The 18,812-nt window shown below is 33.4% G+C and overlaps 1 long non-coding RNA gene across 1 annotated transcript; it reads right to left on the reverse strand.

Moving 5' to 3' along the window:
• Positions 1–1,601: 1,601 nt before the first annotated feature.
• LOC143260150 (uncharacterized) lies at positions 1,602–8,414 on the reverse strand. The gene is made up of 2 exons (XR_013034260.1): positions 8,115–8,414; positions 1,602–3,347 (listed from the first exon to the last, which is right to left on the reverse strand). It is a non-coding gene; the product is annotated as an uncharacterized LOC143260150 (long non-coding RNA).
• Positions 8,415–18,812: the final 10,398 nt, after the last annotated feature.

Consider the following 18,812-nt stretch of genomic DNA (forward strand, 5'->3'; position numbering starts at 1 on the left):
CCAAACGTCCAAATAGCGAAATAACCAAATCGACGACCCAAGCATCTTTTGCAAACGCAATTCAATAGATGAAACTGTGATAACAGCGAAGCCAAGATTAGAAGAAACAATGATGCAAACTCCACTCATCTACAATCTCCCAGGAGCCTCATCTACGCCATTACATCTACAATAATCTCACTTGCCAAGATCAGTGAACCAAGTATAACTTAGTCTATACCTGATTACGAATCTAAATCCCAGGAGAACAGCAGTTCAACTGATGGAGACGAACCAGATATTAGCCCAGTTTTGCCACAACCTACGAACACGGATAACATTGTCACACCAGTAGATGAAATTCGATGAAAATTAATAGAAGAAGCTCGCAGTAGATTAATCGCAGGTCACGAGGGTGTAACGGAAACCTTAAATCAATTAACCCTTTCAGTACTACCGCCGCCTATTCGCGGCATCCACGGAAAGTTATGTGGGCACTTTATGTGGGCACCGTTAACAGCACCAACGGAAAGTTATGTGGGTATGATTACTCTCTATAGTACACATTACTTTACTATTCTGTGTTTAAAATTCCCGGCTGTTCTAATCGTTCCATTATAATATATAATTAGTAACAGTCAACAGCGTGCCTTAATTATATATGTTTTATAATATATAGATAAGCTACGAAAAACAAATTGGAATGTTTGCTTATATCGTTAATTTTTTTAATGTATAACTTACAATTTGCATTTAGTTCCCTTCAGGATGAGTGTAAAACGCTTGAAAGGAGAACAATGGATAAAGGAAATCATTGATTCCAAAAGAGATTCTGATGAAGAAAATCAATATAATTTAGCATTTCGCAAAAGGAGGAACAATCGAGCACGTGTACTTAGCACCTCGGTATCTGAAGAAGCAGTAGAGCCTGAAGTACGAATTGATACTCCTTCTAGCATCAAATGGACATCAAAGAAGCTTAGTCCAAAAATTCATGATTTTACGCCACATCATTCGGGAGTAGTAGGGAACAATTTAAATCGTTCGTCGAGAATTTTGGACTACTTCAGACTGCTTTTTTCTAAAGATTTAGTTAAATTTATTGTGCAAAAAACAAACTATTACCGGTGTCAACAGCTCAAAAGAGATCACTTGAACGCTTCAGAAGTGATGGAAGTGGATGAATTATATTGTTTTATTGCTGCGTCGTTATTAATGACGCGAACCAAAAAGCTATCCTTAAATGAAAATTGGTCTAAAGATAAGTTTCTCCGAAGCGATATTTTCAGTAAAATTATGAGTAGAGATCGCTACTTTTCATTATTGAAAATGTTGCATTTTACGGACATAGTCGGCCACACTGCCGATCGTTTACACAAAATAAATGAAGTAGTGGAAATGCTACGAACATCTTTTTATCAATGCATTTCAGCCATACCAGCGGTTGTGTATAGACGAAAGTCTACTCCTCTACAAAGGCCGTCTCTCGTTTAAACAATATATTCCCCCGAAAAGGAGTAGGTTTGGTATAAAATCATTCCCACTTTGTGACTGCAAGACGGATTATATCCAAGATATAATCATTTATTGTGGGGCTAGTGCTACTGTAGCTACCGAATATCAATATATTGGAAAGCCAGGGAACTTTGTAATGTCGCTTTTGCAACCTTTTCTAAACAAAGGCCATTGGGTTGGCAACTAAGACTATTGTATTTATCTGGATAACTGGTTTTCCAGTCCCATATTGTTCAACCTACCCCACGAAAAAAGTACGAACGCTTGTGGCACTGTGCAAAGAAGACGGAAAGAGATGCTTAAAATAACTGATAAATTGAAAAAAGGAAAGGCAGTGTTCCGCTCATCTGAAAATCTGTTTGCAATGAAATGGTTTGATAGAAAGAAATTTTATATGCTTTTCACTATCCAAACCGCAGAATTTGCAGAAGTACCTAAGAAGTCAAGAAAAAATGAAATTGTTCTAAAGCCCAAAACGCATACTGCCTATATAAGCACACCACAAAAAAACAAATCCCAATGGCGAAATTTCACCTTCAGTTGATTAAGGAAATATTAGAAAAATAACACAAGAATCATGAATATCATCGGCTCACAGGGGGACATTTTCCTTCGATATATCAGTCGGGGAAAAAAGATCGAAAACGAAGATGTGTTGTATGTGCGGCTGGTGGTGTGAGACGTGAATCCAAGTATCAGTGCGAACAATGTAATGTGGGCTTGCGCGTTTCCCCTTGTTTCGAAAACTATCACACCAAGTTACACTATTAGTTTTGTCGTTGATTATATTTCACTATTAGTTTTATTATTTATTATGTTACACTATTAATTTTGTTATTTATTTTAATTTTGTAATATTGGACCATATTATTTATATCAATGCCATTTACTTTAATTAATGTACTGTAAAGAAAAAGATATGATTTTAAAACGTTAAGCGCCATGCCTGTTTTGTCTGTCCTTCCGTCTGATCCGCGAGATAAGATACCGTCGAAATCGGTTTTCTGCCGAGGATTGGTTTAGGTTACGACTAAGCAGTATAAACATTTTAGAAATGTTTTTCAAACACGTTAAATTCCGCGTCAGTCACCGATGTCGCGGTCCGAATGAAAAGTTTAGTGTCAATCACGCTCGAGATTTCTATGAATGCCGCAAAACATGTTTTCGCGGTTTACGCTGTCGGACAGTGCAACCACTCTTGCGAAAAACTTCCTCGTTCCACGAATGTATAACCGCGGCCAGGTCCTCCGTACCGAAAGGGTTAAAAGAAAAATATCACTGCCCCGAAATGAGAAAAGATTCACAAGAATTCATTCGTTCACTTATCAGAACAAAACCCGTCAACCCGTGATTATTACGGACACATCTCTGGAACCTTTTGACGAACTTGCCATCGACACATTTGGACTACTTCCAAAAACAATCAATGGAAATCGCTACATTTTAACTATGCGAGACAATTTAAAAAAGTATTGGTTAGCAGTTGCTTTATCAGATATTAAAGCCATGATAATAGCTGACGCGTCCGCGAGTCATTTCATTGCAATACGTGAGACACCAAAATCCATTTCGATAGATGAAAACACTAGTTTCTTGGGAAACTAATGCTACATGTTGCCGAGATGGATCGTTAAAAAGGAGCCATATATTGTATTAACAGAACATCTAAAACAATACATCGAGTCATATGAAGAATGGGACCTCTACTTACCATTTGCCATGATTTCATATAAATACCTCCGTCCACGAAGCTACGAATTTCACACCCCACGAATTAATCTTCGGGAATTACGATAAGTGAGCTAATCCGACATAACTTATGGTGGAGTAATACGTCCATGTGTAAAAAGAACCTGAAACAAGTAAATTCGATCCATGTTACATCGGGCCATACGAGATAGTAGATGTCGGATATAAATAATGCAATTTTAAAAACAGATGCGACCGGACACCTAATCGCGAAACATCAGGATAAATTAAAACACTCCTTTGTCTTCGATAGTTCGTCCGACACAAATTAAAAATTGGAATCACTTTCAGGATGAAGTAAATCCCGCTGATTATCCAGAGGTGCACGAGGATCTCTTAATATGCCAATGTATAAGGAAAATGCAACTCGTGTTTGAAGCTGAAGAATACAAATTGTGTGAAAAATGTTGGTCTCGAGTGGCAGCAGAAGAAAGAGAATTATTTCCTGAAGGCTGCTGGCATACCATCGCAGGAAACCACAGAAGTGAGGCAGATTGTCATTGTGAAGGATATGGTTCTGTAATCCTGGAAACATCAAACGCTAGTCGATGCCGAGAATGCATCGAAGAATACATATTTCGAAATGTAACTGGAGACATTACAGTAATTAAAAAATGGCAAGGCCATTGATGTGGTTACTCAGTGGTAGCATCATGACCGTTGACAGCAACACACGCACATATATACTGCAAATAATTAATTTATACAAGCAGGAGAGTCATCGGATGAGAGCATTAATACTTTTGAAGAAATACTTCAATGTAGCAAGGAAAAAAATGTAGACCTTATATTTCATTGTGGAGATTTATTTCACGATGCGAAACCAACAACTTCTGATGAATTAAAATGTATGGAATTGTTAAATAAATACTGTATGGGTCCCAGGTTAGCAAGATATGATAATATCAATATAAGATGGTATTTGAAGTACGACAAATATTAATGATTGTTTTTTCATCAGAGCAATTAACATCCAATTTTTGAGCGAGCCAGAATTAACATTCCCACACTGTACTTTTAAAACTGTAAATTTTTAGGATCCAAATTTTAATATTGACATGCTAATATTTTCCATTCACGGGAAAAATGACCATCCAAGTAAGAAATATAATATCAATAGTTTAAGTACAGTGATTTTTCAACATTGATTCAGCCATTAGTAATTATAATCAAAATTATAGGTTGTGGAATAAATGGGCCAAATGGACTTGTTGTCTGTGTCTGGTTTCATAAATTATTTTGGAAAATGGACAGCCACCCCTAAAATGATCATTCCTCCACTGATGATAAAAATGGGTAATACCCATGTTGCAATTTTTGGTTTAAGCTGCATGAACGATGATAAATTAATACGGATGTTGAACGATTTTAAGGTGAACTTATGAGATCCATATATGTATTGAGAGGTCTTTCCATTTTTTTTTATTGCACATGATTTTCATTCATAGGTGAAATGCTTTAATTTGTTTGTTTTACATAAAAAACGTGCACCATGTCTTAAACGTGGATATACTTCGGAAGCCCACCTTCCCTCTTTTGTTGACTTTGTCGTGTGGGGAGGGGAACAGGAATGTTGTATCACACACGTGTTTAACTCTAAAAGACAATACTACATTTCTCAAACAGGTATATTTTTAGATTTATTTATTAATTATGATGCATGAAAAATAAGAAACTACTGCTTAAGAAACGCACTTACAGATTGCGATTTCTTTATGCGAAGGCGAATCAAAGGCCAAACACATTGTCATACTTAGCGTAAACGGTAATAAGTTTAAGTTGAAGAAATTGAAATTAAAAACCGTTAGACCATTTGTGTTTGACACTCTGGTCCTTAATGATACAAATATAAAAAGTAACAATGATAGATTGCTATCAGAATCAGTTTTTAATATCGTCGACCGACGCATAGAAAATGAATTGATTCCTAGTACCGCGGAACAATTGTCAAATCATCCGAAGCAACCGGTCTTGCCGTATATTCGATTGAAAGTAATTTACTTGAAAGATAAAGAACGGTTCGATTCGACCAGGTAAGATTCTATTAGTATATTAACGAATACAAGTAATAAATGGAAATAAATAATATGTGTATTTTAGATTGGCACAGAAATATTGTGATAAAGTTGCTAATTCTCACGAATTAATTGTATTCTGTAAAACAAGAAGTTCCGGTAAGTACTCCAGGATACGACTGACATTATGAGCTATACTGAGGTAAACAAAAATTGCGATATTCTACAAGGTGCTCGAAGGTAAAATTTGTGTTTGGTTTTTTAACTAGGAGAATTAAGGTTTCGTGGAAACCACATACAAGCAAAACTAAAAGGACACCAGTTTGGTTGAAAATAAAAACCTATGAACAATACTAACAGTGAATGATCTAAATAAAGCATTAGGTAAATTTGTTAACAAAAATAACACTAACGCTTTTAATAACCTACAGAGGTCAAGCATATACAATGTAATATTTCAAAATATTGATTTGCCATTATAAGCTCGATTGTATTGTTACAATTAATTCTTTACATATAGTCGTGAAATAAAAGAACTTGTGCTATGTTTGGAAACTACAGAAACAACTGCAGATATTGGAAATATCAGGAAAGAAATTAAAAATTATTGTGATAAGAGAAAGGAGGAAGCACAAAAAGAAAAGACAGAAGTATATGTATACTTGCAAACAAACTCATTTAAAAATGATAATATACTATCAGATTTGACAGATTGGATAATCGCATGCTATTTTATAGATGCAAACATTATTTGCTAATAGACCGGTAAAACCCTTCAATAATGACGAGATAATAGTTATTGTCAGTAGTAGTAACGATGAAGAAGAAGCGGAAAAAACAGATAAAGCTAATGGCAGTGGAGCATGTAACAAAAGCAAAGAAACCGATAAAAATAATGAAAATCATAAAAGTTCTGTTGGTATAACATCTGAGAGGTAATTTACTTCAACTCAAAAACAGACAACAGCGCAGGTACATCATCGAACTCTATTAAACGATTCACAGTTTATATGCATAGGTCTTTGATTTACTATTAACCATGACATTTTATCATTTGCTACAGGATGAAGCATTGGGCGGTGATGTAATAAAGAAAATAAATTGAGGGAAGCCTAATAAAATACGGTTCCTACGCAATTTCGATTCCAATTTAGATTAGTTTGTCCATGTCCGAATCCTTGTTTATACACTACATGTAAAACATTATATTAAACAAATACTTTTCATTAAATCTTGAAATATTTGATAATATATAATATATATTATATATAATTCGGACATTCAAGTTGCAACAAAAAAAAATACATACTATAAACAAATCTTAAAATCGTATAAAATAGAGATTTAAAAACGACATCAATCTTAAATAAATACTAATGACAGAACAACTAGTACAAGAACTAGTAAAACACCGTTTATCTGGACTGTGTTTATCCAACATAGTAACCCGTTACCAACAATTGGATGTCAGGAACGATGCTCCTCTTATCCAACTCCAGTCTACGCGACATACCCATTATACAACACACTGTTTTTGTTTCTTAGTTAGAAATTCTAGCATAGTCTTCCTGCATAGAATGTAAGATAAGTAACGATTTAATTCAGTTACTTGTATGTATGTGATTCGTCCAGAAACTATATTCTCATTACGTCTTCACACAAATCAAACGAAAAGAGAAAAAGAGTGGTGCTTTGTATTGAAGAAAAATTTGAAATTAATAGACGCTTCAGAAACAATTAATTTCTTGTCTCGTAAATATAACATTGGTAGATTTACTGTATATATCATAAAAAAATTATAAAGATAACATATTAAAATGCAAAGAAGATGATGCAGAAAACACAAATACAGGAATAAAAATGAATAACAACCTCTAAAAGTGGGTGAAAGTAATTCATCTTTGCATGAAAGATCAGATAGCGAACAAACCGTAATCACAAAGTTATATGTATAATGTCGCAAGGTGCATTTCGCACTGCGTAGAGTGCGATGTAGAAAATGTGATTAAAAATGATGGAAATGATAAAGGATTTCATATTCTTAACGACAATAAAATAATATCTCAAGTTATAGAGGATCAATCTGAAGTGAATGTATAATCAGGTACGCTATACAGTATGTTATACAATACTTACATTAAACAACTTAAGAAACAGTTTCAGATATCTAGAAATAAAGAAATAAATACAAGACATGCCCATAAAGCGACATTTTGTTAGAAAATAAGCTTACATATTGCAAAGAAAATATATTAGGAATTGTAGATCTCGATAAGTTACACGCATGCCGAAAATTTCATCGAAATCAGTTAACGCAAGGTCATAGTTACGAGCATTAAACAAATTTTAAAACAGCAACTTTCTCACAATTATTGGACAGAAATATTAAAAATCAGGACAAAACTGCGATTTTTGCGATCTTTAATTGTTTACCGCTTATACCAAAGTCAACCGATTCCGCTGAAATTTTCAACATGCATATAAATTACCGAGATCTACGAAATGCATTTCTTAAATCATCGTTATATATATTTCGTCATATATTATTTTCTTTAATCATACTAAACAATAACAAAATTCAAGTTGTTCAGTCCAGTTCTAAGCAAGTTATGGCGTTTTAAAAGTTGTCCGAATATTAATATAAATAAATATGGCCGCGACGCTATATATCCGCAAGAACCGATTGCCCACGTGGAAGACACGTGCTTCCAGTTTCGCAAGCTTTCTCGAGACGCCATATGCGTAACGCACGTGGCGTGTAATAATTCGCACTGGCGAATAATTAGCCCATCCGAGAGAAGGTGTCCGAGCCATTGAAATGTAAATGAAGAAATTCGTACTGATAATGAGACTTACCGAAAAACCGATCAGAAATTCCCAGTTACGAATGCGGCTTCTGGCCGGTCACTAGTCTTGACATATCTTTGGAACGGTCGCTGCCAGTTGTTGCCAGCACTGTCCTTTATTATTTCGCCTGCTGCCCTATGGTTTTTAGCGGCTATCTTCCTTTATTTCGTATGAATTAATCTCGGCTCGAATTGTCACAGTTACACTTATTTCTTCCAAACACCCAACGCTACGGTCTACGCGACAGTGATCCTCGTTCTCGGCAGATCGCTTCCTCAGCCAGAAACGAGGCATTCCCCACTCCCCAGACTCACGGCTCGGCACGACGCACAAACCCTACGCGCACTCGCCGTTGCTCAGGGCCGGCACCATTCGACTCAGCCCACGCTCCGAGCGTCCTAGATCTCGCGGCATAATTCAGTGACTGTAGAGAATACCGCAACATGTTACAATTTCAAGAAATTTCATTTTGTGCAAATACGATAAGCTCAATAAATGGAAAACCAAGAAAGGAATTGGTGGCCAGAACTTTAAAGGACAAACATCTCGAAAGTGAAAACATGTGACATTCAGTGTTTTTTCTTCCAGCCGCAGAATTTCCTTCTTTCCTGATTTTGTTAAAAGACTTACTAATCACTTTGCAAATAAAGATAAAAAAAATACAAAAATCATGCTTTCCACAAAACAAAAAAATAAATTATTATATTCAAAAAACTCTACCAAATTGCAGAAAAACAGTCTAGACTGAGCCCTCTTATAGCAAACTACGTGTTACATTTAAGATTACTTTTTTTGTCCGTGAAATGTGTATACGCTATACGTGATTGTACTGAACATGTGTAATAAATTATGATACCCAAAGCTCATATAATTTTCGAACTTTAGTATTTACCTAGCACTCTTTATAGTGATTAGATCAGTGCACAGAGATTGACATATAGTAATTAGATGAGTGCGCAGATGATAACTAGAAAAGGCTCAGTAAATGAGCCGTTCAGTGCACACATCGCTTAACTCCATAAAAGAAGAAGTTGAGAAACGCGATGAAACGATGTACATTGTTTTCTAAAATTCCTGTTATAATATAGATTCACACATATAATGTAGAATGCATAAATACAGATATAGCTTTCATCTGACGCTGTATAAAATTAATAAGAAAGAATAGCCAAAAAATAATCGTCAGTAATGTTACAGCTTTTATGTGACTGGTGGAGTTAATCAATTTGGCAACTGAAAAAAAGTAGTAAAGTTAAATTCAGTCTTTAAATTTTTAAGTTTTTTATTACAGAAAAAGTTAGTTATTATATATTTTTATTACAGCTTTTGCATAAACATGAATGTTCACAGTTCTGTTATATTATATTATTTGTAATTAATTCATCAGAAATATTATAAATAATGTCTTCTTCATCAGCTGGATGTGAGGATTCGTCATTTCGATTTGTTGTCAAGTTTTTATAGTAATCATGTTCAACAGGAGGAATGTATTTTAGCAGGTCCATCATGTCTCTCCATTTTTCCCTTGTCACAGTTCTGCCTTTAGGATATAATAAAGGCTGATATATATTTTTCAAACTTTGCGGTCTACCTGATACAGATTTTCTTAAATTAATGGCTTTAAATTCTGTATCTTCATTATAATCACATTTGAATTGTATGAGATGGGGTTTGGACCTTTCTAATTTTATCCAGCGTATTTTAAGCCAATTTACTGGAAAGCCTGTGACGGTTACTTTTCTGTTAATGATTGATTGTTCTAAAGGTTTTGTTGAAAAAATATCTTGGTGGGTCATTTGGATTAGATGAAATGGAGCTTTCTTTTTACATGTTTTGATTATATTGTACCAATCATCTGGTGAAAAAATGTTTTGATTTTTTTTCGCACGTGACTCAATAATGGCAAAATCTGAGTCATTAGGCAAATAGCTGTGCCCACTTACCAAAAATTTCATTTCAATTGACTCAGCTCTTATTTCCATACTCTGAACAAGTTTCAATAAACTTAAGACAGTTTTAATATTTCTGTTTTGCCCGGTACACGAATCCGAATATGTTATTATTTTTTCAAAGTTTGTAGCGTAAGTCTTTATGTACTTTATTAGACAAGATGAAATTTCTTGAGACCCACGAGATCCTTCAGTTTCTGGCCAAACAAACATGTGGCTTATATTTTTACTGAATTCATGACATCCGAAATTATAAACATATAAATTACGCTTATAATAAGCTACGGATGTGGTCAGCTTGGGAAAGGTCAAAGCTTCTTCCAAGTCGAAAGAAAATAAGAAAACTTTTTCTGATGTTGCCATTCGGTCGGCAGCCATTTGACTGCGAGCCCGTTCAGCCTCTTCTAAGTGAGTTTCCTTTTCAAAATTTGAATGTATAAATTAAAATGTAAATTAAATTTTGTAGAGAACACATTATAGTAATACTTTTCTTTCACTGGTACTACATTTTCCTTTTCACATTCTGTGACGTATAGTTCATACATCTTCTTAATATTTAAGTCAGGATCTAAATATTGTCGTCTTGGATTATGAGCTCTAGTGTAGTGACTACGGTAGGCTGGAAATAACTTTATATGTTTTATAACACTTGTGTCATCTATTTTATTGCTTGCAACATGGCCTTTGCGCAGATCAACCAAAGATGTAACTTGTTCTTTAGGACAACATTTGTATATCCGCCCATCGCTCACCAACCAACGGGAATATCACGTGTGTCTTTTCGAAAGTAATATGTAAAAGAATGTGATCTTCGTTCTTTAGTTTCATTCGTGGGGCGCCTTCTTTTTATTTCGTTGACTTTAATACAACCTCTTAAGAAAATATTTTGGTCGAGCTGACTATGTAAACTATAAAATGCCTTCATGGCAGTCTCTCTCTCATTAGAAAAAATTTTTTGGTTGCTCTTTTGGCGGCATCTGCATTTTATATCGACAAATGTTTTTGCAGGTATTAAATTTCCTCCCCTATTCCTATATGCCAAACCTATTGTTCTGTTATGCTTTTGTAAATTTCGTGTCCATTTATCAGGATTACAACTTCTTTTCCTCCCAATCAACGTGTTTGTTGCGAAATTTGTACTGTTGCAATCAGATGAATCCGAGGAAAACGATAAACGTCTTCTTGAACCACACTTTCTGTTAATAAATCGTATTGAAGAACCATCACTGTTTTCGTCATCCACGTTGTTATTAGTCTCACTCATCTTGGTTATAACGGTATAATATTTAATTCTTTAAAAACAATCTGGGAGTAATGATGAAAAGACCAAGAAAATATGTAGGCCGTGCAATAATGGTGAAGTAGACAGTAACATTCAGCGTGCGAGATCACTGTTATACTAACTACCGTTTGCGTTGCGCTATTTTTTAATCTGTTTGTCGATGCGATTTTATTACCAATATTATTGAGAGGGGGGAAAGCATCTTCGGCTGTTTAAAACAAAGCGTTGATGCATGACAATAAAGCAACGATTACATTAAGGTATGGAGTTAATCAAAATGACTTCTGAAATAAATTACTTATTTTTCAATGGCCAAAAAAATGTTGCCGTTTAATGGTGTTAATTTTTATTATTCAGGGAAGTTATTATAAATATAAAAAGTTATGACTATAGCAAGTGCTTTGACACATAAATTTAAGATTTTTCAAAAAGTGGAGTTAATCGATGTATGCACTGAACGGCTCAAATAGCACGCAGTAGTAAACTTTTCATTCTTACAAGGCACAGTAACTCGATCGAAAACTACTATTTATATTTTGTTAAATATTTTATGTTCCTTATATATTTCAATTATAATAAAATTAGTAGTTATGTAAAAGACATCAACATATATGACATCAACAACATAAAAGACATCAACATAGAAAATCATATAATTTATCGAAAACTTCAGACGCCACTTTAATGGGCACAGTAAGTGACATACTAATCCTATCTGGCTATCATACAGAACTGAAAATTAACAGTTATGGACCTATATACATAATATCGATTTTAAATGTCGGCATTCAACTATCGCATTTCTCCTTGGTGCTCGAAGACATCGTCGCTACTCGGCAGTTATTTTGTGTGCGTTGAGTTTTTTGTTTCAATTGATGGGTCAAACAGCGCGTTCTAGTCAGCCTGTCGCAGTTACATAAACGGATATAAAGGACATAAAATAGCACGTGTGCATACTTCGAATAAAATATCATTATTTAATTGGATACGCGGTATTACTTTTTGTTTATTTCCATCATTAAACAATGGAAACTGTTTGATGAGAATTTTTGGATTCCCCATAATTCTTTCACGAACTGAAACCGATGTCATAATTGTTTTCAATCTCTGCTTTATGAAGGTATATTCAAGAATGTAAAAGTTTGAATCTTCAAAATTCTGGCAAAAGTTATCCGCAAATCTATTCGTAGCCTTCATATAAAGATAAAGATAAAAGATGAAAATTATATTCAACGCCACGAATAAATACGCTTTGAATAAAAAATGTATGTATTGGAAATTGATGTAAAAAGAAATGTGCACTGATACTTTCTGGTAGAAAAATATCTTTACTTCGCGACATGTGAAGAAGCTCAAAGAAGAAGAAACTCAACGAGCTACAGTGCCGGACGAATAGATAGCACACTTTAAAATTAACGTAATTTAGATTTATTTAAGGTAATAACCGAGATTCTAATACTATACAGATTTGTAAATTACTGTTATGAACATACACAAATAAAATAAAATTAGGTTACGCCAGTTTAAACAATTTTACTTAGAAAAAAAGAATTTTTATGGAAATACGGTGGAAAATAATGATGGCATATTTCACTAAGAATTATGTTGCGACTCCATGTAATTCCAAATAAAAAAAAACATGAAAAAAGTGTAAAATAATATTTTTTTGTTTAGGATTTAGTTTTCGAGAAAATCGAGATTGAAAATTTGCTAAGCGCTGTACATCGCTTATAGCCGGAAAAGCGTATGTACAAAGCAAGGTTTAAAACCTGGTTTTCTCAAAAACGAAATCCTAAAAAAAAAGAAGTCACTCTATATCTTTTTCATTTTTTTTTTATGAAGAATAACCCGGTGACCGCTTGTATATAGTTTCAGGAATACCCTGTACATATTTTTCAACAGGGTGATGCCGCGAATTTTTTTCTCGAGGATTAATCAGCAAGATCATATCGTTGAAAATTGTTGCGAAAATCATAACCATGCATTATGCAAATGGCAGATAATTTCAAAAGATTGCCGAATGATAAAAATGTGTTTAAGATGATAAGAAACAATTAGAACAAAAAACTAATAAAGAAACTTCGTAGATAATGACGACTGTTAATAAGTGGAAAGATGAAGCCACAAAACATTAGGCATTCAATATTATTGCTTGATTTATTGACATACATAATTTTTAGTTAAGTGTGCTAACATTTTGTCCGACTGTATTTCCATAAAAATTCTCTTTTTTTAAATAAAATTGTTTACACTTGCGAAATGCAATTTTATTTCATTTGTGTATGTTTATAGTGGTATTTTGCAAATTTATATAGAAACAGTATTTTAGTTGTAATGTTACATAAATAAAAATTACATTAGTTTTAAAGTATGTTATCTTTTTGTTAGATACTGTATTACCCCGAAATGAAAACTAGAGAGCATAATCGGAAACTTGAGACCAAGCATCCACATATTCGACACTTTCCTATCTTTATTTGAAAAACGATTCTATGAATATTGATTTGTTTTTGTTCTGGAACAATGTAGTTACGTGTTGATAATTAAGTGGTATTTTTATTTGTCGGACAAATTCTCGACTAATAAAATTATTTATTTCAAACACATCGAATAAAGATACTTATTTTATTAGGACCCTCCACAATATTGCATAAAGATGAAGAAATATCTTTTCTTCGTAACGTTTCTATAATTTATTATCTAAATAATGTACAACTCTGCTAGGTTGTCATTTGTTTCGCAATTACAAGATGCAAATGAATTTCAGCATAAATTATACTGCAAAAATATCGTACAGTATTTATGATGAAATAGTTGAAAATGTTAAATGCTAGATGTTTTTAATCGAGTAGTACATATATTTAATCGATCCAAAAGTTTCAGTCATATTACTACGAGATCGATTAATATTGTATTAAAAAATAATGCACCGTCAGACATAATAAAATTCGTTTATTAGAAGTAAGTTAAAAAGATTAAATATTTAAATTATGGAAAAAATTATAACTTAAGTTACATTGCACACACACACACACACACACACACACACACACACACACACACACACACACACACACACACAGCTACTGCAGTAACTCGAAATTTTATATTATTTTCACGATTCCCTTAGTTTCGTTAATATCATTTAGTCCAAGTAGACTAATAAATATACGATCAAACCCTACCAGAAAATCTGAAAAATTTAAAACACTGATTGCAATAGATTATGTATTGAGGAACAGTCTTTTCTCTATTCCTGCAAGAAAGAAACATATCAATTATTTTTCTTCCTCATTATTTTGAACCACAATTTTCAACAAAGAAGAAGCTGACAAAATTCTTTAATATATTAGGAAAGGTCTATGGTTTATTTAGAAATGGTTTCATAAAAAAGAAACGAAATACGTCGAGATACACCATATGCTGTGCAATGCTTCGAAATTCTCGTTTACGGTAAGCATAGTTTCAGGACAGTCCTGCCGTCCTTGACAGCAATTGCAGGGAATACTATTTTATGGCACCTTCAAGTGGCTTTCTCATTTAGGGTCTCCGACGAGAAGAATCAAGCCGTCAGAGGAATGACTTACAGACGACTCGAGACAATAGATACGAACATGTGTACGCTAGAGGCGAGCAGGACAAGGATGGCTCGCAACATCGAGATCCCATTGAATTAGGAAAGGACGAAAGAAATAGTATAAGCTTCTGATAGAATTGTTCGGTACCTACGAATGCATAGAAACATACGCCGCTTAAGTTATATAATCACTTTTAATGAAAAACAGCGATGTATCATTGACTGTAGTTTTCATAACAGTCTAATAAGATGTTGGATAACCCTTGGATTTGAGGACTGCATTGCATCTGTGTGGCATAAATTCAATTAATCGAACACAAAACTCAGTCGGAATTTCTGACCATATTTTCGTGATTGTTTCCATTAATTTTGCTTTATTGTTAAAAGATCCCATTCCCTTGTGATAAATAACCAATTGTCGGATTTCAAAAGACGTATTTCTTCCTTTTCATCCCATTTTCACAAGTAAAGCGTCTGATATCACCAATAATTTCTGTGGTACTGAGTTCTTACAACGAATTTTTATTTATTTATATACAATATGTGTTAGCGGCGTCGTCAATGTAATACAATATTTTACTCTGGCATCTAAAATGTTGTGTCCGAATATTTTTGCGACGTTAAATTTTGTCACAATCTTGTTTATCGCTTATTATACAAAAGAACATGTGCAATAACTAAACAAAATTTATTTTTCTACTTACTTTAAGAAGTGCTTTATTATATGAGAAAACGATTCAATAATACTGCCATAAACAATAAAAGGGAGCAATAATTTTTCTAATAATATCGTGTCCGAATATTAATGGGAGTCACGTGTATCTATTTAATATAAAGAATGTGAAATAAAATTGTAATAAGAAGTATATACATTCGGGTAAACGATGGAATAAAAAATGCTCAAAAATTACTTTTGCCTATATCTTCATCCGAAATATATTTAAAACATTAAGAACTTAATTTTGAAAAAAATCGAGAAAGAGCAATACTTATGAAAAAAATTAGCCTCATCGGCGTTCGCACAACGTTCAAAAGACTCGTATCTCGCTCGCTGCATCAACCAACGACGTTGTAATCATAACGAAGATTTTGTATATCATGCATATCATAGTTTCATATCTTGAATTTCGTGTTCCTAGTTAAGTAATCGTTTCTTTAAATGTAAAACCGTTTAATACTGCATAATATACTTATTAAGTGGACAATATTATACTTAACCAAGTTAAGTATGGAGAAAATGTCGAAAGTTTGGTTTTTATTTTTTATAACATTGTTTCACCCCCACAAAAAATCTGGCAGAGATTGCTGACAACATCAGAGATTGCTGCTTTTGGCAATATCCTCCGATAGAATTAAAATGGCGAAGACAAGATGTGTCATTTCCGAAAAATTTGCAACTTTCCGTTTTGTTTTTACGTTCTCTATTTTTTGTGATCACATTTTACGATCGAAAAATCTGAAAAAATTCTCTAACATGTGGCCTGTTATACAAAATGGATCAAATCTTTTTAAAAATTTTAAAATGCCATTGTTCATCAGTTGGTAAATATGAACAAAACTTTGAAACTGTTTTAAGTAATTATATTTAATTACATATTTTGAGGTTAGCAATCTGTTGTTAAGAAGTTAAAAATTTTTAGGTTAAATCACTGCATACTACGTCGACGTATTTTTCGTTTGCTCTCTAATGCGGCTCGGTTTGCGCCGAATGACGTGTTTATGATTAATCTATTAATTTAATCATTTTCCAGTTATTTTACCTTATTATTAATAAAAATATTAATACAACTTCGACAAACACAAAAGTAGACAGCAAATAAAGGATGGATATCATTATAATGTAATGCGACACTTTTTTATTTCTTATTTTTTCTTAACGATAATTGTAAGATTTTTCTCACTGTAATTGTGAGGTTTTTGTGATTAAATTAAGATCAAATACAATATAATTTTTGTAAGATCATATCTTATAAAATTACAAATTTTATAAAAAATATAAATATACTTTTCATATTAATACTTACTTGATTATAATTTATGGTAAAAAATTTGTTTGTTCTTATTTTAATCAGAAAAATCTTACAAACACATTTACGCAAATTTTATTTAAAAATAAACAAAAAGAAGGATGTTTCATCTTTGCATTATGTATTTTGTACCTGTTGTCCCATATTCAAGCCCGGATTAGATTACGATCCATGTGACTCGTTCGACTTTGAATTTTTTCGGCATGTCAAGGGGAGCCCCCAACCCCCCTCAGTAGTAAGTGAAAAACTACCTAGAACTACCATGCACTTATGCAAACAAAAATTACATGTTCTAAGCAAAATGACCTATGCAAACGTAATAAGTGGTACCACTCAAGAAGGAATTGAACGAATTTTCAAGAAACCAATCACATTACAAGATAGGCGTATACAATCCTGTATCACAGTCGCGATAACGTGGGAATGATTGGCCTCTCGAATGTATTTAGAATGTTGATTCAATTACGAATTATTTTAATCACGAGTGTAATTGAAATACAATATAATATATATGTATGTATAATTATTTGTTGTTTGAAAGTTTAAATGAAAGAGAAAACAATTACTTATTAATTATTTGAAATAATAAAATTTGTTTATTAATTACGAATACGATTTCAATTGTTACTTATTAATTATCATTTAATGGTTAAGTATTTATTATTCATGCGGTATACCGTGTCCAATAAATAATAATTACGTCGTAGTTATTAATAATATTTTAATTTATTTATTAAGTACATTGTAATTCGTAATTAATGTAATTGAAATACTTAGTATTTTGTAATTATACTCCTATTGAATTACAAATCACCTTGTATTTTAATTAAATGGCGATCTCAATATCGAATTACATTGTAATTGAATTACTTTGTAATTATAATTCCTTGAGAAATTCAAATGTTCGCCAGATCCTTATCCTTAACCGATAAGGATTTGATGAATTGTCCGCAAAAGACCGCAATTTCTAAAGAGCATTCCATAAATCGCTCAAGTACTTTTCCAACTAAGGAAAATCCACTGTAGGTTGGTTCCTCAACTTTCTCAACTCAACTTCCAAAGCTATACAATTACGCTGTAAAGGTCGTGACGAAGAAAGAGAGTCCCGCACAGCGGTGTGGCGCGTCCACCGCGTGAACGTTATAATTTTGAACATTATAACTTTTTCACCCGCTAGACGCGCCACGTCGCTGTGCGGGACTCTCGCACATGCGTCGCTTGTCCTCACTCCTTGCGTAGCCTTTTTCGTGAACAGGTTGGTCGTAACATATAAATTCCTTACAAACAACAAATACATATATAAGAGTGTGGTGACATGAAACAAACGTCTGACTTGCAGAATGTCTTGTCGAGCACTGTCGTTCGAGTATGTTCAAGTAGACGCAAGTGTAGCGCGAGGCTACGCCTACTAACAATGCTGCATGCTCGATAATTTCAATCCCCGATTTACATGGATGGATATCTCGATAGGAGTCATATAGTATTACATAAAAGTCATTGACGTACCATATCAGCCGCAAGTTTCGAATCGTTATCCCATTAAAAATAGTATGTCATTCCCATTCCTAATTATCCCGCACTTTTTTGCTAATTTTCCTTTCATATGTCAAAATTCAAGTGTTTACCCATTATTTCGTCTATAAACACTAATTCTCCGACTCAGAGAGAGATTTGCTTAAAAAATTCCACTCTCTTTGTTTTATTCACTTCATTGATGTACGGTTGCTTCCTCACAATTTTGCTTTTAAATCCTGCCCAATGTAATCTGAATCGTTCTTGTATGCATTTGATTTTTATTTCGTTCCTGGACTTTTGATACAATCTCAGACGCACTTATATCTGGCTTCTTTTTAATAATCCTAAGAATTTCAT

This window comes from Megalopta genalis, chromosome 10, assembly GCF_051020955.1.
Source record: "Megalopta genalis isolate 19385.01 chromosome 10, iyMegGena1_principal, whole genome shotgun sequence".
Taxonomy (NCBI): domain Eukaryota; kingdom Metazoa; phylum Arthropoda; class Insecta; order Hymenoptera; family Halictidae; genus Megalopta; species Megalopta genalis.